This window comes from Stegastes partitus, unplaced genomic scaffold (assembly GCF_000690725.1).
Source record: "Stegastes partitus isolate 25-593 unplaced genomic scaffold, Stegastes_partitus-1.0.2 Scaffold40, whole genome shotgun sequence".
Lineage (NCBI taxonomy): Eukaryota > Metazoa > Chordata > Actinopteri > Pomacentridae > Stegastes > Stegastes partitus.
Genome location: NW_007577771.1, coordinates 163,701 through 181,397, shown reverse-complemented (window position 1 = coordinate 181,397; position 17,697 = coordinate 163,701). Strand labels below are relative to the sequence as shown.

General features: G+C 43.0%; 1 long non-coding RNA gene across 1 annotated transcript in view; it reads right to left on the bottom strand.

Moving 5' to 3' along the window:
• Positions 1-2,580: 2,580 nt before the first annotated feature.
• LOC103374396 (uncharacterized) overlaps positions 2,581-17,697 on the bottom strand; it is a 21,807-nt gene continuing 6,690 nt past the window's right edge. Inside the window, exons 2-3 of the long non-coding RNA XR_521125.1 lie at positions 15,155-15,160; positions 2,581-2,716 (exon numbers count right to left, since the gene is read on the bottom strand). This is a non-coding gene — a long non-coding RNA (uncharacterized LOC103374396). The remainder of the gene's footprint in view (positions 2,717-15,154; positions 15,161-17,697) is intronic.

Genomic DNA, 17,697 nt, shown 5'->3' with positions numbered 1-17,697 from the left:
GGTATAATGTGCTCCCTGAATACAAATTAACACTCAAGGGTGAAATTTTATAAAGTCTCCAATAGACATCAAAAGAGCCTGAAATTGAATGCGATGTGAGAGGATGCATCTCATCATCAAACTAAAGTTCAAGATCCACCGGCAGCATTAAATGCAGTGTACGAGGTAGGCTACACTGGATGCGTGTCATTTGAGGACACTGTGAACTATATCATCCACTGTACCAATGACAAAACCGCCTATTGGTGCAGCATGACGGTGTTGGAGGACATTTTTTACGACCACTAACCAACTAATTTTGTTTCCATCACCTGCAAACTTCAAATAAATCCGTGATATCTTTGTGACATCAGCCAGCAAAACAGTTTTTCTTTGATTAGCTCACCTTGTCTGCAATGCCGGCAAGAAGGATTTCACTTTCTATCCATGTTTCGGCAAAGGAGTGCTGGATACCACCTGCCTGGGTGCTACATACTTTCAGCTGTGATGGCAATGACCTGCTATTACAGATTCCTCCAGCTGTGTTGCTGCAGCTACGGGGAAGTATTTTCATATAGGTTATATATTGCTGGGCATGGGAGGAAGAAAATAAATAAACCAGGAAAATTCCCAAACCTACCGATCTCCAGTCTGTGCCTGACGACAACAGAGAGGATGTTAAAATCAGAGGCAGTTCCTCTCTTTAACAGACTAGTTGGTAGCAAGCTCTCCCCCACATGAGCCGGTAGAAAGAGATGCTTTGATGATGTGTGCCGCCCTTGGGAACTAGAAGAAAAGATAATTCAATATAATCATTTATCAACTTTGAGTGGAATTATACTGTGCAGATATAATCTTATTATGTTGTCATTTTTCAGATTCGTAACGTCCAAATTAATGAATGTGAGTGAAGCCGGAATTAAAAAAAACTAACAACATATGTTATTGGAGATCAAGGACAAGCTCACCAACTGTTTTGCATACAGGTTTGGTCTCACTGTCGTGTGCCGTCGATGTTTTCTTGCATCGTTTGCTGCGCCGTCCTCACATCCCAGCCTCCCCTTGTTGTTACACAGCAGCGAGCTGCACCCACACAAGCTAAGCTATCCTAACAAACCAAGAAGTGCACTAGAAATCTTTGAAAAGTTCATCCAAGGCTGAGGTCCAAGAAACACACATTGATAAAGCACCGTTGTGACTGGGGTTGCATACCGCAGCTGTAAGAGTATATTGTTATTTACAGCCGTAGCCTGTGGGGGGAAGCTGCTGCAGGGATCGGCAGCAGGTCACATGGGAGCTGCCCAGCACACCCGCAGCCTTGAGCTGCCGGACAGTGCGTAGCTCCAGGGTAGCAAATGCCTTGTTTAAGGGCGCTACCATGCTAATTATCCAGCAAGGGAGGGTCACAACTTAGCTGCATTAGAGCTTCTTGCTGCCCTAGATTTTTTTGTTCTTTACTCCTCCGTCTTTCAATTATTCCTTCTCCCCCCCCCCAGTTTTTCCATTCTCCTCTTCCCGACCAACTCCTTTACCCCCCTGTCTCAGCTTCCTTTCTCCCCTCTCCATCTGTATTATCCTTTAAATAATTCCCTCTGTATTGAGTCAGATTTCTATGTTTTATTTTTTTCCCCCCCATCTGAAGGCCTTGAAGCTCTAGTTCCTGGCAGGGCTTGTTTTTGCGCCAGTGCTCCATCCCTCTCTTTGTTTTCTGCCTTTTTCCTCTGCTGTCAAGAGATTCTGCTGCTTTTTCTTCTCAGTGACTCCACGCGGGATTACAGTCCTCCCACGTTTGATCTGCTGCCAAGAGACATGTGCGATGTGCGCGCGCCTCTTTTCGGACTACGTATCTGACCATTTGTATCCACCTCTGTCCCTGTCATGTCGCTCGTCACACTAACACCCACTGCTCCAGTCAGACTTGTTATACAATGGGCTTTCTCTGCACATGCGAGCGCCGGCTCAATGCGAGATTACAGCATTTGTTTACACCTCCACAAAACAACAGGTTTGACATGTGTAGCCGGTGCTGATCATCAGCATGGACGGATGTATGCGCAGTACATATTGTGCAGGGCTGCAAAGAAGAAGAAAAAAAAAAACTATTTCCATCATTGTTTTCCCCCTGCATCCTTCCTCTGCAGTCATGCTACATTATACAACATACTGTACATGCACCAGCTTCCCCCTTTGATGAATTTGGTTTACGTTCTCCCCAGGCAAAACCTCCACACACATCAATTCGCTGTCACATGCATGAAACTTTATTTATGAAAAGTTGTGGCGGCAGTGCTGTGAACATTTGTCCTTCTTGCTGTGCAGGATGTAAACTCTGCTTTGAAAATTGCAAAAATAACAGCTGACATTTTGTAAGGAGCTGGGTGGGGAAAAGTGCCCCCCTCCCTCACTGACAACACATTGTTGCCCTTGAGAAAGGCCCTTTGTCATGACCCCCTAGGCCAGGGGTGGGCAATCCTGGTCCCCGAGGGCCACAATCCTGCATGTTTTAGATGTTTCCTTCTTCCAACACACCTGATTCAAATGATCAGGATCGTTATCAGGCTTCTGCAGAGCTTGATGATGATCCTGATCATTTGAATCTTCTCCCTCTCTGCCCCTGTGCATCTCAGCACTAATCAGGACAACCACCCACAGCTGCAGCTCTGGACTCACCTGCCCACAATCACCACAGCTCCTATAAAAGCCTCTGTTCTTTGCACCACAAGCTTCCAGACCATTCCTCCTGCATGGTTCTGCCATTCTCTGCTCTGTCTCCAGCCTACATTCCCCCAGCCTGGGTTCCCTGAGTCTGTCTGCCCCCTTTCGTTCTGTGTCTGTGTCCACACCTGGGTTCTCAGACCCCCCCTCCTCCATGACACCCTTAGCCTCACCTGCTCCATGTGGAGCTGCTCTGCGGCCTGCAGGTCGGACTGTTGTTGTACCGAGCAGCTTCCAGGTGTTAATGTGTGTGTTGGTGTGATCAGAGAGGTTACGCTGCGATCACGCGACAGAATTTATCAAATCCTAACTGATTCTGGAACTGATTTTACTAAAAAATGGCACATCTTGCACTATATGGGGCAAATCGGAGCAGTGCACCACCTCATGTGATGTCATGTGGAAATGCATGTGATGCAACACAAATAACACTTTGCATGGGGATTAAAAGAAAAGCAGGATAAATAACAAGTCTGGATGAGAAAATCGCTGAGTTTTAATATCTCTTGCTAATGCTAGCCTTTAGCGCTAATATGCTTTGCATGGCTTGGCAACAGCATTCACTGTTCTGGGTGCTAATTGTAGCCATTCACACTTTAACTGCAAAATGTCAGTCACGTTACTGTGAAAAATACTACAAAAAGTAAATTTAGAAAGTGTCCACCAGAGTTGTTCACTGTACATACGAGATTCAAAGACATAAAGTCACACTGAATCTTATAAGGAAGTTTGGAGAAGAGTTAGGGTTCAGCTTGTCCGTTCCACCAGCGAAGCACTCCAAGGCCTCCACAACATTATTTGTGTGGGCCTTCGACAAAAAAGGGCCTCCTGTGCGCTCCAAAGCATCAAGGTCAGCCTGGCCACCTGATACAAACAAGAGTGGATGAGAGACACACCTCTACAGAAAACAAGAGAGCACAGGAAATGTGCAAAAGAATAATATATAGTGTCAGCAGTGAAATAATAGGGAAACCAGTGACATGAAATAGTGAATTTCCATCACAAATAAAAGGTTCCAGACCAGATTTTTGCTCGTAGAAGAGGTGAAACGGGGATAAAACAGTCCAAAAGAAAAGCGGTTAAATGGAAGAAATGAACAACAATTGAAACATCACCCAAATTTAGCTTCTTTAAAAAACTACAGACTCGTTCCTTTGTCTTTCCTCATCCCCTTCAAACTACGAATATCTCTACAAAACGTGATGCCGATGCGACTGACACGACACCACCGCCGCCCCTCGAGCCGTACCACCCGACGGAAGGAGAGGGGGGAGGTGAATGTTTCAGGTGCCGGCGAGATGATGAAACAAGATCCGGTGATGCCGCGCGAGTTATAGATTGTTTGTCTCCAAGGCTTATCGGGCGCCACAACTCTGCAGAGTGGTGCGTAATGCGATTAGACAACATTTGACATTTTACAACGCTGCAGTTATCAGCAACGGCAAACATTTCATCCCGCTTCCCAACAAACTCTGGGACGGAGTGTCAAAATACGCCAGACAAAAAAAAGCAACACACGTGTGATTGACAAAACGCTACATGCCAATTTTTGCCTGATTTTATTATTCGTCTCTTCTGTTTGATTTAACTGCGCTGACAAGGGCTTATTGAATGGGCTGTATTCTTTACCACCGTCTAGACACAGCCTTAATCATCAACTAATTCCTTGTTTGTTTTTGCCTTTTCACTCCCAACTATTATTTAGCTGAGATACATGACCGTGAAAAAAAATTACTGTTTAAGCTGAAGGCAGAATCTTTGAAAGCACTGTTTCAATATAACCATCCATCATTGTCAGTTTTTTTTTTCTCTCTCTCCCTCCTCCAAACAATTACCAAAAGAAACAAAAAAAAACATAAAAATCTGTCCTCCTACATTTAGACAATGACCGACTTTTTTTCCCTTCTGTGTATCACTTCACTCCTGTGCAGGCCTCAGGCGGCACCCACGTCTCCCCCAATATACACCCTCTCCTCACTTCGGCGTGACATAGGTGACACAGCTACGGGCGCTTAATGTTTTAAAAAGGCGCAGCTCCGCCCGTGGCTCTCTCCAACGCCGCTCTTTCCGTCAGATATTCACCGCGGTCCCGCTTCTGTCTTTTACACGCTCTGAGCTAAAGGGTCTGCCACGGCAGCATGACGCAACGACAGTATGTTAGTTTTCATCACTGGGGAGCAGCCGTCCTCGTATGACTCTTTTCGACATGCTGCTGGTCGCGCAGGCCTCTCGCTTGTCAGGATAACGCACCGTATAGCGCCGCGGCAGTGGGAAACCGAGCCACTGTTTGACTCTCCGGCTGTGACACAACACGCCGCGCCGTTTGATTTATTCCAGCTCGTCTCCCTGCATGTTGTCACTCAGGACGGGGCATGACTTGTCGCCCCGTCGGCAAAGAGAGGCTGGAAGATGCGGCTGGTAACGGGCGAAGGATGTGTCACTTTCAAGTTGGGATGTGAGTAAGCGCACGTGTGAATTTGAATTTGTGGGAGGTAAAGACAGGTGTGATGGATTTAATTTGTAGGGAGGGAAGTGTATGGACTGTATGGCAAGGTTTGAGTGGGTTGTGGATATTCAGACCCAAGTTTGGAGTAAAAATGGCTTCCAGGTAAAGTCATTAAAAGATGAGACGATAGCGTTTAAAGTGAAGATCAACTTTATGCGTCTTTCTAGAACAGTGGATGCTGACACAAGACCTGTGTAAATGCAATAGAGTGAAAATATTACTGTCAAACAACCAATAAGCAACTAATTTACATATATGAATGAATGAATATTCAGTTTTTCTGTCTGTTTGCATTAGAAGTTGTTTTTTTGTGCACTTTTTTTGTAATTTTATAACTATATATATATTTGTGACAGATCAGAAACAACTTTGTGCCTTAAAGCACTTTGACTTTAAATGTTTGTTTTTAATTGATGAACCAGAGAAATGTCCAAACCTGTGTTCTCTACAAAATGTCCAACAACAACAACAAAAATAAATCCTTGCAAATAGAACTTCTCTACAGTCTTTTCATCTACACACTTAAAGATGATCAGAAAAACACAATTTTATCCATAATCGTTGCTGTAATACGTTCGGTTCTAATACTTAAAATGAAAAAACCGGTTTAGATTACTAAGGGTGCCACAATCTTGAGCTTGATTTTACACAACTAAAGACTTTCGAATATGAACTCATGCAAAAAAGGCTCAAATTCATAATTTAACGTTTATAAAAATAAACAGAAATGCAAGAAATTCCTGTTTTGATGCTCAAATTTCTGAAGACAGCGGCTTAATGTTTGTATTAAATCTACGCTGCTACGACTAGAAGTCCACTCAGAGAACACAGACCTTCATCTCTCAGGTTTAAAGAAAGTCAAGTTTTAATGTTCTGACTTTGTTTAGGCTCCACATTTACAGCAAGTGTCATTAAATTCATCCAGTTGGTTTTGAAATTATGTAAAATCACCATCTCATTTCTATGATTAACATTCACTTCTAGGTCTAAGTTTACATTAGATCATGTGTATATTTTGGACTTTTAATGCTTAATAAATGACATTTTACATTTGTAATTGTATTTATTATTTAATATATAATAATAACAATTTTATAGTAGGATTACCAATGCGTATAACTAATAAAATCAAATTTATTCAACATTTATCTTATTCATGTTGCCCCTCATTTCTCATTTAGCAAATGAATACTACAGAACCAGTGCTTCGTTTTCCTGTTGTTACCATTTGTGTCTAATTTTCTAAAAATATGTGCAGCATCACACTCGGATTTAACAGTTTCATCTAATGAATAAAAATGGAATATGTGTGAAATCATGAATCATAAATGCATTTTAACAGTCTTCTGTCATAAAAAAACTAAGAAAGTGGAAATTCTCCTGGCTATTTAAAGCTGAAGGTTTTTACTGGTTGTTTACATTAGACATGTGCATTGTTCATTTTTGTAATTTCAGCAATATTTTCATAGATTTTGACAATACAAACATAAAAGTAATACTGTACACCAACCTGTACTTTGAGCCTTCTTCTATGACTTGTAACATGCCTCAACAATTAGCCTCCTTTAGCTGCACAACCATAGGCTGATCTCATTTCACTCATTTCTTTGTCTCCGTCCTGACCCAGAAATCTCTGCTGGTGCATTATCATGACAAAGAGTGTCTCAATTCCTAAAATGCATCTTAAGGAGAGAGGATCGAGGAGGCTTGTTGGTGGAGCTGCTGTGAGTGATGTATCTAGACTCCTCTGGTGGGAGGAACTAAAACAAGAACAGAGGAGTCGAGGAAAGAGGTTGAGGAAGTACAATTAGTAAAATGAGATAAGAGGCCTGTGGTGCGGCATAAAAAGGAGGCATTTGTCCACTTTAATGGCAAACCTATCTCAACTTTGAGGCGATAAATTAATCAAAACAGGTGGCAGTAATGTAAGTGATAGGGGATATAATTCAGACGGACATCGATCCAGACCGAGCTCCCAGGAGACGGGGTAAAAACAGGGAGGAATTCCTTCAAAAGTCCTGCAGTCAGAACCCGGCTTAAGCCTGCGGATGTTAAAAGCCGAGGTTAATGGCGCTAATAGATCTGGTTCCTGTCCTCCACTTTGACTCCGCTGTTGATTATGGTTTAGTTTGATGACAGGCCTCTCGGTTTGAAGAGAAGATCTGCTCACTGAAGCAACTTGATCTGCTCACTGGAGCGGCTGATCAATTGATCGGCGCTGTAGCTGAGCAGCAGCAGCACTCTGCCTACCGGCCAACACAGCCTGCTTACCTTTCAGACAATAAATATTGACTGGACTCGCATTCATTTAAAAAAAAAAAAAAAGGGACATTTTAAGACAGTACAAGTCTTGGATTTTGATGGAGACGGACACTTACTCGATACCTGCAGTGTTGGTTACAAATGGCTTCCAGTTATTTTCTTCCTAAATGTCAAGAATCCATCTGTGGAAGGACGCAGCGTATTTTTTGGGGGCATCATGTCTGGTTCTGCGCTGTACCATGTGACAGTCGTGTTACTATGGAGCTTGTCTGCCTGTTCATTTACTGCAGCGGGCGAATCAAGTGTTTTCTGATTCTGCTCTCTGGTTTGTTGATTTTCCTTGTTATGAGCATAAGCTCCTTGTGACATGACGCACCTTGGGGGAAAAGCGAGCTCGACGTTTGGCTCCGACTGCGAGACAAACTAAGTGTGTTTGTCTTTGCAGTTCGCCGAGTCTCCCGTGTGTTCGCAAAGACGACGGAGTGAGAAAGACAGTATGATTGCAGCACTTTGGCTCGCTAGTTGTGTTTTTGTTTCCCCCCCCTCCCCAACCTTCTTTTAGTTCTGAGACTTTGAATAATTTGCAGGGTGTCTGACTTTTAATCTCGCTGTCTCTTTGAGATAAAGCAGGTGGGCTATTGCTGTTGCTGGTTGTCTCACTCACTGTGACAAAGACCAAAAGTGACACCTCAGAAGGAAGGAAAATAATGTACCTCAGCGGTGCTTCTCTGTGTTCAGTTGTGGCCTCTGTTTGTCAACCGTCCGCTGTTGCGTTTTGGCAGGAGGAATGAGCGCTGGTGGTCCAGCTCTAATGCTTCCTCTCTGCATGACAAAGTGCGACTTTGGATGGTCTGACTCAACGGATGTTTCATGGGGGAACAGTTATTTCTACTTTCGCTGCACAGCTGGTGGACTGTCGGCTCCAATTGTGTTCTTCCCTATCCAATCTCTGCACCTGCAACTTTTTTTTTTTTTTCCCCCTGCATCGCGGGCCAATCAGCATCGGCTCCTGATCCGACCGCAGAGGTAATCAAACGTTAGCGAAGGTACACACTAAACCTGTTGGTTAAACAAATTGTCATCCATCCCCTCGTCCCTCCTGACAGTGACTCCAGCTCGGCCCATCTGCGCTTTCAAATGCATGAAACAAAAAGCGGAACAAAAAAAAGAAATTTGTCCTGGTTTTATGTGAGTCAAGAAGAGAAACAAAACTGGGAGGAGAAAAAACAGAAAAGAGGGAGAAAATCCAGCTTGGCATATGTCAGAACGATACAAGCCACCTCACTCGTCGGAGGCATGAAAGTAAACTTTGAATATTAAAGTTTTGTTTCCGTTCAAAAAGGTTGTCAGGTAAATTTGATTTCCAGCATTTGGGATCCCGTTGATCCCGGGAGACGAAGCCGACAACAATCCCTATATTGTTTTCCACAACAAGAAATGTGGAGCTTTGGCAGCTGTTAGACCAGCAAAAGAAGAAAACAATTATTTCTGAACGGAAAGAACAGCTGAGCTACATTTTTGTTTTCCAAATGACAGATGAAAAGAGGGAAAACAAACTTGTGAATCAAGCCCAGTTTATTCTACTGCAATGCAGTTCTTGTGAAGCGATGACTGCTTTAGAAAAACCGTATTTTTTACTCTCACTTCAGAATATTGAGACAAACCTTTCTCTGCACTGATTGAACTTTTAGTTAGTTTGAAATTTTAAAACAACTGTGAAATAGTTGAGATTTTGCACGTCTGGCGTTGCAGCTAAAACACATCCTTGAAGCAGATTTTTATCTCTTCAGCTGCTGACTACATTGTTTTCCAGCCTCTCCATTCATACACGAGTGGCAACAGCATCCACACACACATACACATAAAAATACCGCTGCCACTGAAGTGGAAATCCAGCCTCTAATTGTCTTATAGATCTTTTCTCTCCCTCCCTCCTTCATTCTCCTCTAACCATTTAAAATAGATGGCTGGTACTTTTACTTGTAGCCTCAGGAGACTAGAGTAAACAATTGCCACCCTTTGGTTCAAAAACCGCCAAGAAATGTCTGCTGCCTTCATCAGCGGATTAGTACTTCCTATCCAGACCACTTTGTTGCTATGAGCAGATGCTGCGTTAAGTTTAACTTGACGAATGGACACATAAATGGAACACAAAATGTATTTATGGATAATGAAAAAAAAGGAAAAAGGGATGGCTAAATGAGGAAATTAATGGGTTTGCTTAACTGTCAGAACCAAAGCACAAGGTCAAATTAATAGTTTCTATTATCAGCTTTAATCATCTGTTTTAATGTAATAGCTTTCTGAAGCACTGCAGATTTTTCTAAGAAGCTGTGATTAAGAAAAAAAGTCCACGCACCTGTAAGATCAGCTGCAATGCAGGGACGCTCTTCTCTGATGGATTGACATTTAATGTGGCTAAATCATCAACAGCTATCTGATAATGTCAAGAAAGTGAACATTTTTCCTTTTCTATACTAATTCAACATATGATAAAGCGCTATTTCACCACTGAGTTAATGTGCCATATAGCATGCATGAGTCTTGCTATGAGTATTTGCAATTTAATTAACTCATTAACTAAAAGAGAGCTGCACATGGAGCATTATACCATTTGGAGAATATTGTTATGAGGTATCAAACGAACGCACATGGGGAACCCTTTAATGTGCAAGAAACTGAACTGGAAACTCTGCTTTTCCCTCCCTGCACCTTTACAAAACAGGACCACGTGGAGTTTGTTCAACATCGTCTGATCTGTCTTGGAGTTATGGTGAATGCAGAGCTTGAAGACCCTCTACTTTCATTAAGGCTCCCATTTGGGAACATGACAGTTTCTGCCAAAAAATAAGTTGATCACATGGAAGCTGCATGCCAACACTGATCAACTGCAATCAAGTGTTGGTCGCTGATTTGAAATGGCATCACATTGGTGTTGCAAGGAAAAAGTGAAGTGAGTGCAGTGCATTTTAGCAGCCTCTTGCTAACAGTTCAAACCAGGCCAAAGCCACAACAAACCCCATACGTGCTTGAGCTAAGCTTGCACTTCCTTTTCTTCCTTTGTTGTCATGCAACATTGTGGAAACCTTTGATAGAACAACTCTCAACAGCAACATTCCCAGAATATTAGCTCTACCTTCATCAATGTCTCACTTAACAGGAACATTTTTGTCTTCAGTGTTCTTTTGTTGTCATGTATCATAATCTTGACAACATCCTCCAAGCATCCTCTGGCTGTTCAAGCCGTCCTGTCTTATAGGAACATTCCTCGAAACATTCTTTCAACGTGAAATTAAAGCATTTCCTTGAAGACATTTTTAGAATGTTGCAGGGATACTAGATGACTAGAGGTCAAAAACTTCATAAGGTGCATTTAAGGGAAGCATCAATACTTCAGCTCCGATAGAATCCCGAAAAAAAACGGTGCTAAGAGAAGAAAGTTAGAGTGAGAGAAACACACATTTCTAACTGTAGTACTGTAGAAGTAGGTGAGCGGTGGAGGAGGAGGGTAAAAGGAGGGAGTCGGTCTCACTTGGGTCTCTGCCCTCATTCACTGAAGGCCTTTGATTCTCTGCTTTGATCCTTGACTTTTACACCGGACAGAGTCTCATAAATACAGAAGAAGAAAACAGCAGGTGTGAATGCATAACTTATGGCCTCGGCCTTACCTCAATCATCTTTTCCTGCATTCTTTTTTTTTTCTTTGCACCTCCTTCTGATGCACACTTTCGCTCATCTCCTCCTCCTCCTCCTCCTCCTCCTCCTCCTCACCCCTTTCTCTCTCTGTCTTCCAGCTATCAGCCTGTGACGCAATTCTGTTGCCATGTCGTTGTCATTCGGCATGGCAGAATTAGCTCCCACTCTTTCTCTCTTTCTGTGTGTGTGCGCGCATCGCCGCCGCCGCCGTGCCCATGTGTGTGCTTCTTTTTTTTTTTCACGCGAGCGCATCCATGTGTGGCGCTGTCGCCTCCCCGCCTCCCCCCCGCTTTGAATACGTGATTTGTAGTCGCCGACGACGACGACGACGTGCTTTGCGTGCGTCTAATTTATTTGCATGCCCGGGCTTCTTTCACCGTAAGTCTCTGTCAAGGTTGCCTGACATTGGTGCTCACCTCAGTCTTAGAGAACCGACGAGAGTGCGGCTGCTGAGTCAGGCTCTCTTCAGTGAAGAGACTTCAAAGTGGATTGGGATGGGGGGGGGAGGAAAGACACATAGAGAATGGGTGAGGAGGAAGTGGAGGGGATGGGAAGGAGCAAAACAAGAGGGTGGGCCTCGACTATCAGCCGGTGTTTTGATTTCATCACCTTTTTTTTTTTTTTCCCCCCTCTCTCAGCGAGGGGAGACCGCCCTTCTAGCCTCGCTCGCTAATGAATTACACCCGGCTTCACACCAGGTAGCAGAGATCTAGACAATGACGGACTGTGTGTGGTGAAGGGAGGCAGAGGAGGAGGAGGAGGAGGGGGAGAAGTAAAGACGGCAGAGATAGAAAGGAAGAGGATACAGTGGAAGTGTAGCTAGCCGGAGTCTCATTACTCTCTACTCCTGTGATCTCTCCCCCCGTCAAGGATGCTGAGTAGGGCTTTGTTGAGTCAGAGAGAGACGAGAGAGAAGAGGGTAGAGGAAGGAAATGAATACAAAAAAAAAAAAATCCCCCAAAAAAACAGACAGCAGCAGCAGCAGCAGAGACGCAGTCAAACAAATAATTTACCACCTAGTCCTTTTCTCTTTTTCCGACCCCCCCCTCCTTCCCTCCTCCTGCTTTTCTGGTGGAGAAATTGGAAGATAATCCATCTTTGAAGGATTGGCTTTGAAGGATGAGAGACAGGCCAGTGCCAGAATAGGAGAAGCTAAAATGTTTTGGGCGTTTGATGGCTCAGTAGGAGAAGCCTTCAAAAAGGCGCGACAAGGCAGAGCAGCTGCTTAGCTTTGCTGGTATTTGCAGTATACAGGCTTACATGTGCGCCACAAGGAAAGCGAGCCACATTATGTCAAATCATGTTACGCCTTTTTTGCTTCGTTTGGTTCTGTATGTCAGCACGCGTGTTAATAAAGCTGATTTTTCTTCACCAGCGCAGCGCGGATATAATCGAACGGATCCGGTGTCCTCGGCAGGTTTTCCTGGAACAACACTGTAAAGAGAGACTCCACACACTGGAGCCTTCAAAGCTTACAGTCGTTGGCAGGGGCTGACTCTACTTTCCCAGACAGTTCCAGAGCTCGCCTTTCACTTCAGTTTGTTAGCTGGCGCCGTGGCAGCCCGCTGTTTGGCTCGTTCGCAGCTCGCAAGGGGCCCCCCCGTCCGTCGCTACCTCCACTCCTCTTTACAAATGGCTCCCCTGTCAGCACCTTTTTCTCGATTGAGGTCTCCGATGCCCTCGGCTCGGCTGACAGGAGGCCTTGTTCCTGCTTGTCACGTTGGGTGCCGTGTCAAGGTAGCGGCGTGTCAGTCTCCTCGGCGCGAGATGCCGAGGTTGGAGTCTTCCAGTCCGAGAGGCAAAAGGGAAAATGGCGGGATGATAACAAAGCAGCAGTGTTACAGCTCTGCCACGGCGTCGGACGAGGCATGAATACACTTACTGTCACTTTCCCTTTATGCCTTTTTCAGTCACCTTAGGAAGTTGAAACTGCTATAAAGTGTGTATACAACCACAGCCAGGAAACTCACTTCTAATGACCTCTGTCACAACTGTTCCTGGCCATTTGATTGACAGCTAAAGGGGCACATTAATCAATATGGGATTAATATGGGATCTTGTTCTGTATGAAGGTTTGTGCACGTTCTTTTTTTTTTTTTTTCCTCGCAATAATTTCCTCAAATTAGCCCTGATTGTCACCCTGATTGATGGGTTGATTCATTATGACTAATGAGATGTATAATTTAAAAAGCAGGCACGAAACGTACGGATGAAAAATCTGATATTTTAAAAAGTAAACTTGGAAAGCGCACGTATCCTATCAGGGAAAATCCCCACCATATATATCCACTGCCAATGCTTCATGAATGTTACATGCTCTCTGCTTTCCTCCCTTCAGTATCCCATGAGCGTCCATATTGGCTGGTTGGTAAACATGAAAGTGCAGTGTGCTGTTATCGACATCTTGTTTTATGATTTGGAAGTAATAAATGTAAAGCTTGCTTTCAGACAGCTGCTGCTCGGTACCATTTGGTTGGCTTATTGCAGCATTAAATATTTGTTGAGGAGGTCAACCAAGTTCCCAAAACCCCTCTAAGCTACTTTCCAAGACCGTTTACAGGTCGCGGGGTGATTTGATCAGCGCTACTTTAGCCAATATATGTCAACAGAAGTACTGCGTATAACCAGAACAAGGGTTTTCTTGATGCACCGGGGCAGTCCAGTCAGCACATAATGATGGTCACGATAAAATATAATGGCTGGTTGAGGGAGTCGCTGAATTATTCATTTTGTTCGTATAGATGTACTGGAGATGTTCCAGTCCTACCCTACCATCTTCGACGTACAGATAGATTTGAACCAGAGTGTAAGATGGACTTATCGATTTAGTTGCATTGGTGTTTTTGTAAACTGCAGAAAAGTAAACTCACAGAATTTTGTGAGACTTGTTGCAGTAAATATGTCTGCCAGTGTGTCTACAGACCTGCAAGTAAGTTTTGAAAATTGTCTTTCAAAGTGCCTCATCTATGAACAAGCCAATCAGGGTTGCACCCCGTTGTGATGTCACAGTGGGCAGAGGTGTGGGCGACAGCAGTGAGATTTAAAGCTACAAACACTGACATTTAAATTCCAAAACAGGGCTATAATTGTACAATTCGTGTACATTTTAAAACTCAACACTTACATTGACTTGTTAAAAGAAGGGGTATGACATGGGACCTTTAACCTCTCTAAAACAAGCCACCGGGAACGGCTTCGACTGCTTCAGATCCCATTTTTGCATTACCAACGCCCCAGCATGACTCACCATTCGGCTCAGTGAAACACATTTCAGAATTTAAAAGCCTGAGAAGCAGCTCTCGTGAGGATGATCCCCAGGCCCAAAAGTATGAAGAGCTATTTTCAGCTTTCATTGGAATAAATATGGCACCATGTTACGTCACGTTATTCAGTACTGTAGACCGTGTAGGGCCGTCCTGGAGACTCCAGACAAAAGCCCACGACAGGCAGGGAAAAAGAAAAATCTCACAAATATACTTGGAACACTTTGAAGTTTTGTTTGCCCACTGTTTAAACCTAATGACATGTTGGATAATACTTCTAAATGAAACTACATATTAGTTCTGCTTGGATGCCCTGTAGTAAAGGTACATCTTATTTCATGTGCTGGGGTTGACAATACTGTTGACGCAGCGCTCCCTAAATCCCAGTAAGTGCATAGATGTCAGCTGGAATCCGAGTTATTTCGGTTTAAACTCCAATTAGTTCAACCACCACTGCTGTGGACAGCCAGTCACTGACTCTATTGATGCCTACATACAAGATAAGTTGTCAAAAGGCCGCACACAGGCCACAACAGTTACTCCTCATCTGCCACAGCTCGGGTCATTGAGATATGGCCTGGTCTCCTCTCCTGTGTTGTGTCTGAACAGCATCCTGCCATGTAATGAGCTCAGCGAGGAGTAATATACACAACGTTGCCTGTTCAATAGTATCATGACATCTTTGATTTTCCTCGATTGAGCTTCCATTCGGTAATCGCTTCGGCTTCAGAACACATTCCTCGGGTCTCCTGAGCCTTCTTGGCATGAGTCAATTTCATCTGCCGGCTTCCATCTGCTCACAAGAACTTCCATCATAGCAGGTAGTTAAAGTAGGCTTCCCCTGGGTCTAATTGACCCTCAAACATTACTTTGTAAGACTTCTTGTGAGAGTGTTTGGCTACGACAGTGTAGAGATCTTCCCATGCAGAGCCTATATGAAATCAAAGTATAAAATGCTTCAAGATTTTTTTTTTTCCCTATATTTTGCCACTCTTTTTAAACACACCAAGTTACATTTTCAGTGGGTTTTCATTAATTTTTAGAAGAAAAGAAAATCATTCATTTGAAGAAAATGAAGGAGGACACATTAGTAATTATCATTAGTGTTTGTACACATACAAAACAGGATGAATTGTAATTAACAAAACCTAACAGCTGACAGTGACAAAACACCAAAATCGGAGACAGCAACTTACAACAAGCATAACAATCATTACATATGACAGTGATGTGGACTCACTAGATTCTCAGAATTTAAGAAATATGTGACTTCTTAGCTCTTAATAAGAACTTGAATCAGGCTTCTTTTTTACATTTAAACACAACAGCAAGATAATGTCACTGATTAGTTCCTGCTTTCTACCTGACAGCCTAACTTTTTTCAACTCGAATCAAACTTTTCTTCTTTCCTCTCAGAACCAAACATTCAGTTGTCGGTAAGTTAAAGACTGTTTTGCAGTCTCAGAGCTCAGCGATTCTCATTTTGTTCAGAAATGTCCCTCTGGACTGAAACCTTCCATTTGTTTCTCTAATGAATGCACTTTGTGAACTGAGCTTTTTTTTGTATTTTACGTAGCCAAGGTCACATTTTGTTGCAGTTAACATTCCAACACTATCTACAGCTTCTCTGCATCACATTCACATTCAATTACAGCTCATCCTCTTCGGAGATGTAGGGTGTGACTGTCATAATTACAATATTTACTGAATTTATGCCTTTGTATTCACCTAGTTCCATCACTTTTGATTATGTTAGAAGTCAGATCTGTAATTTACTGCCTGAGGAATGCATGCAGGTATGGGATCAGAGGGTTTAGTGTCACCTTAATTTCATATTTTTTGTAGTCCCACACCAAACTGGTTTTCTCCTGCCTACAGGGGGAGAAAAAAAATGTACAGCATAACCACCTAACAACATTCTTTGGCTTGCTTTTTTAGCAGGTCTGAATGCTGGCTTCTTTCTTCTTTCATTTTTGAACCAAACTGTCTCCCTGGTTGCACAAATGTTCAAACAGTGTCTTCTCCTCTCCATTTAAACCCATATGGGATTAAAGTAAAGGGGATTCTCTCCTCTGACTATTCCTCTAATCTCCTTAACAATGTGTTGCTCCTCTCTTTCTCTGCAGCAGCTGAAATTCCACCAAACTTGATGACTCAACCTCCCAACTGTATCACTGTTTGTAGTATACTTTAGTGTGTGTAGTTTTCACTGCAGCGCTAGCCTGGGATAGGGCATATTTCAAAAACAAGCGAGCAAAAACAGGCCATACATTGCTCTGCAATACAATATAATGTATTTACAAAACACCAAATGTGACCCAATTTAACCTATTGAAGTGCTTTCAAACAGATTGCACTAAACTACATCAACTAGAAGTCCATTCATTCCTAAGGGAACCACATCATTGATGTGTCTGCAAAACTTCACCAGTCATTTCTTTGCAGTCTGGAATTTTCCTCAGGTATTTTGAAAAAAATCAGCGGCTTGACTACATAGACAACCAAAAGAAACTGTCATCCAGATTAATACTTACTAATTGTGGAATGTACAGAGTAGGGGTGGTCTCTATCAAGTTTTTTATGCCCCTAATCTGCTCCGAGTCATTTGATGTTGAGCATCTGCCAGTACCAAGCCCCTCATACAAGCCATTTTCCTACATAATACACACTGCAAAGCATTAGCAAAAAATAAATAATTGCATTTCTGCATCCAACTTGTTCTTTTAAATTATCTAAGAAGTGGTTACCATGGCTCAACAAGCTCCAAAAGACGGCAAAAACCTGTGTTATTTACAGGGATGTCGCCAAAAATGTAGACTAGCTATCGTACCTTGTTGCACAACCAGGTGTAGATTCTTGTTGTTTATTAAAGTGACCAGAGGAGCCGTCACTCAGACTAGGGACAATTGTGGCAAGCAGAGAGCACTGAGCAGGGTTTAGATAGCGATGGGCACCATGACACACACTTCTGTGATACTTGATGCCTTCCAGCCAGAGCTCATGGGTTAAGGGTATTCGGAATGACAGTGTTCTTATATCTTAGTGACACACGTAAAAGAGCAGCCTTTGCAGCCCATTTCATGTGCCTCTCGATTAAAACGACAGCACAAAGAACAAATATCTACTGTGCTATTGACTAATAGTGTTGCCAGTCATTGATTATGGAAATTATTCAATTTGCATTTCAAAACCACTAATTGTCCTCTCCTTTACAACATCTGAGTGACAGTGCATGTACGCAAAGAAATAAAGCTTAGGTTCATGCTCAATAAAGCT